At 40.0% G+C, this 4,507-nt stretch overlaps 1 long non-coding RNA gene across 2 annotated transcripts in view; it reads left to right on the plus strand.

The window, feature by feature from the left end:
* Nucleotides 1–3,614, plus strand: part of LOC114551608 (uncharacterized) — an 8,905-nt gene extending 5,291 nt beyond the window's left edge. Inside the window, exons 5-6 of one of the 2 annotated variants that reach the window (XR_003691951.1) lie at nucleotides 1,402–1,495; nucleotides 3,576–3,614. This is a non-coding gene — a long non-coding RNA (uncharacterized LOC114551608). Of the gene's footprint in view, nucleotides 1–1,401; nucleotides 1,496–1,685; nucleotides 2,318–3,575 lie in introns of those variants that run through there. The other variant, XR_003691950.1, reaches the window with a different exon arrangement.
* The last annotated feature ends 893 nt before the right edge of the window (nucleotides 3,615–4,507 follow it).

Consider the following 4,507-nt stretch of genomic DNA (forward strand, 5'->3'; position numbering starts at 1 on the left):
GAAGTCTCCCAGCTTATCCTGCCTTGTACTGACTGAAGTTGGAGAGACAGCTAGCTAGCTCATGTAGTCCTTACCTAGCTACTGAACATGTAGTCTTACCTAGCTACTGAGCATGTAGTCCTTACCTAGCTACTGAACATGTAGTCTTACCTAGCTACTGAACATGTAGTCCTTACCTAGCTACTGAGCATGTAGTCTTACCTAGCTACTGAACATGTAGTCCTTACCTAGCTACTGAGCATGTAGTCTTACCTAGCTACTGAACATGTAGTCCTTACCTAGCTACTGAGCATGTAGTCTTACCTAGCTACTGAGCATGTAGTCTTACCTAGCTACTGAACATGTAGTCCTTACCTAGCTACTGAGCATGTAGTCTTACCTAGCTACTGAACATGTAGTCCTTACCTAGCTACTGAACATGTAGTCCTTACCTAGCTACTGAGCATGTAGTCTTACCTAGCTACTGAGCATGTAGCCTTACCTAGCTACTGAGCATGTAGCCTTACCTAGCTACTGAGCATGTAGTCCTTACCTAGCTACTGAGCATGTAGTCTTACCTAGCTACTGAGCATGTAGTCTTACCTAGCTACTGAGCATGTAGTCCTTACCTAGCTACTGAACATGTAGTCCTTACCTAGCTACTGAGCATGTAGTCCTTACCTAGCTACTGAGCATGTAGTCCTTACCTAGCTACTGAGCATGTAGTCTTACCTAGCTACTGAGCATGTAGTCTTACCTAGCTACTGAGCATGTAGTCCTTACCTAGCTACTGAGCATGTAGTCTTACCTAGGTACTACCTACCAACAAAGATGCTACAGAAGTGAGATGTCTCACTCTGTAGCTAAAACAGAGACCTGAACACAGGGTGAAAAGAGGAGCTGCAGCAATGTGCAGTACAACAAAAATATGGTGTTTTTTGAAAATTAAACCATGTAAACCTATTCAGGTACAACCTCAAAATACAAGTATGGACCTGAAAATGAGCATAATATGGGCGCTTTAAATACTGGAATACATACCAGTTACAGAGCTTAACTTGTCACAGTTATGTAGGAATACTTCATGAGAGAAGGCTGTGTAGGTGTACTACAGTTTAAATATGCAATGCATGAACATTTTACTTTAATATTCTTTTCAATCACTATCAGTGTTGTTACCTTCTGAACTTATGTGTGTTGTGGTTCTTTCAAAACATGACTCTATCTGAATCTATTTAAAGGGGAACACCACCTAAACTCAAATGGTCTATTAGCTGCTTATCAAGGTTATTATTTATATTATTTTAGTTTTGACTTTTGGATTTCGTTGTAGTTTAGTTTGAGTTCTAGTTATAGGTTTGTGTATTTTGTTCCACTGGTGACTGATCTGTTGATCTGTTCTTCTTTTTGCTGAACCTGCAGCTCCTCCCTTTACAACCACATATCGATGGCGATCAGTGTCGGTGAAACTGTGACAGTTGCCCTCAGAATCCCTGCAGATAAGAGACAGTAAACAGTAAGTATCAGTAAACAGTCATGGAATAATACATAAAGTTAAGCAATGTGATCGATAATGGAAGACACATGCTATCAGATGCTGTAGACACAACACAGTACCGTGAGATATTTAAACTAGCTGGATGGTTAAACTCTTCCCAGTGTTTCTCCGTGTGGCTGATCTTGATTTCATCTCTGTGGTGTTACAGGAGGAGGTGGATCTACAGCCCAGCTGACACACACACACACACACACACACACACACACACACACACACACACACACACACACACACAGACAGAGTTGGAGCCAATATTTTTTATATATATCTAATATCTTTTCATCTGTGCTTGAATCTTCTTTTCTTTTGTTTGTTTTGTTTTGTTCAGTTCTGTTTTCCCTTGTAAAGTGACTTTGAGTCTTTGAAAAATGCTATATAAATTCAATTTATTATTATTATTATTATTATTATTATTATTATTATTATTATTAATATTATGATTTCGATATTAACTTTTATTTTGATAAATTGAGCATCTATGCAGTGACATTAACAGTAAACTAGACTCATTGTAAACTGAAAATTTGTGTAAATTGATCTTGATGTGACAATCAGCTGATTAATGAAGTCATTACATCAGCTGGTGTAGAAGAGCCCAGCTGTCATTCAGTTTGGGGCCTACCGCTCAGAACAGTTAGGTGATTGTTTTTTGTTATATCTTTTACTCTGCTGTCAGTGCTTGTGCATCATGTATTAAGGACAGTTTTTTTTGTGGAAAAGATGAAAACGTATCACATTGAAGTTTGAGTGATAAAGAAAAATAAACGTGAAACCAGTGGAGTGATTCGTAGGATTTCATACTGTGAAAGCAGGATTTAATAACTGCACTCTTTGTTTAGTTGTGCATGATCAAAAAACACAAATCTCACCCCGCTGACCTGAGGTCTGTACTACGAATCAAGATCAACATGGTCTGGATGTATGTCCCCGCAATAATCTTACAATAATATGAAGAATACAGACACATACTACAATTATACATAGCCATATTCTACTGCTCTTCATAACAATCATCCTGCTCATACACTTATTCTCACTACTTATAATGTCACCACACTGCACATAGCTGTACATACTGTACAAATCTGTCTATATGGTCCATGTTTATTCTGTTTTTCTCATTATATATTCTGTTAATACACTGCATATATCTATATTATTCTTACTACTATTATAATGTCACTGCTACTACATTTAACATATCTGTACATGTTGTTCATACATTGTTCATATTACATAGCCATATTTATCCTGCTCTTATAACACTGCAATATATTTCTTATATTGAATAGCTGTGGATGCGGGGAGGGGCCAATAGAAAAGGCTTTTCTACAGGGCCCAGAATTTAGTGCTACGCCCCTGCGTGCACATACGGTATTTTAAGGCCAACAAGTACAAAGCTGAATTACCCGAGTCAGTCCCTTCTGTAGGATATTGGTATACAAAGCAGAGCTTGGATCGGGCCCAAAAAATCAAGCCCGACCCTACCCGAGCCTGTGCACGTTAACGACACATTAACTGTAATCATGAGCCCGAGCCTGATTTCAACCAGACAATGTTTTAATCCATGGGCCGTTATAACTGACATTCTTAACTATATTCAGAGCTGTTTGAACTAAAGAAATCTGTTCAGAATTATCTAAATGAATAATGCAACAAGGACGAAGCCTGTGAACTGCTGTTGGTTTATTCAGAATGAAATTGATCGCAAATGGATCAGAATGAAGAAACGTATATTTCTCCGTGAGGACTTGCCTCGCCCTCAGCTCTCATGCTTGGAGAAGAAACAAAAGAGGAGGTTGAAGGCTGACTATCATCTTTTCTGCCACGGCGAGCCTGCTTCATGTGTCATGATCCAAGTCCCCGTTTTATTTGCTGTCATAGGCGGGTAGCGCGCCGCATTAATGCACTCAGCAAAGCCGACACATTTGTTGTCACTGCCCACGACTTGTTTAAAATGGCTCCATACCTCCGACTTTCCTCCAAACTTGATCAAAGCTAATTCTGCTGTTTTTCTTTTTTTCTTTACATCCTCAAGCTCCATGTTGCCCTTAAGCTCCACCATACAGCCCAGCAGGCCCGGTGTGGTGCTCCACCATACGGCCCAGCAGGCCCGGTGTGGTGCTCCACCATAGAGCCCAGCAGGCCCGGTGTGGTGCTCCACACTACAGCCCAGCAGGCCCGGTGTGGTGCTCCACCATACAGCCCAGCAGGCCCGGTGTGATGTATGTGAGAGGAGGAGACACGTGTTGCATTTACTAACATCACTGTTCCAGCTTGTAAATGATGTATGTATTGGGTGCGACGTAATGCCATGATGAGTAGATGAGTGGAACATATGTGAAATGAATAAGAGCTGCAGCTGCTCTGCCAGCTGATTGGTTAGAGAACAGCTCCTCCGGTGGTGGAGAGAGGGAACTGCAACATGTTTCATCACGCCATCGGATCAGCTGTTTGCCATGTTGAGAAATAAACATTTTGTTAGGAAAACCATGCTGTCATTGATTAGTGAGCACACACACACACACACACACACACACACACACACACACACACACACACACACACACAGGGCTTTAACCACAACCTGCACAACACTAGATTTACAGCAATTTGTTCAAACGCTAACACACTGCTGTTAAAACTGTTAACTACACACTGAAAACAGAACAGATTTCAGTCTGGTGCCATCAAACACTTTAGCTGAAAGCCTAATAAGCAGGTGTCTTGTTTTAGACTAGTTAGTACACACTGCAAAAACTGAAATCTAAGTAAGATGAAATATCTTAAATCAAGTTAATATATGCTTATTTTTTTCTGATAAGAAATGTTTACTTACCAGGCAGATTTTATGTTTGAGTATTTTACTTGTTTTAAGTGTTGAGGTCCTAAATTATCTTAATAAGATATTCTAACTTGTTAGTGAGATTTTATGACTTGTTCTGTGTAACTGCATGCTTGAAACTAGAA

This window comes from Perca flavescens, unplaced genomic scaffold (assembly GCF_004354835.1).
Source record: "Perca flavescens isolate YP-PL-M2 unplaced genomic scaffold, PFLA_1.0 EPR50_1.1_unplaced_scaf_21, whole genome shotgun sequence".
NCBI lineage: Eukaryota > Metazoa > Chordata > Actinopteri > Perciformes > Percidae > Perca > Perca flavescens.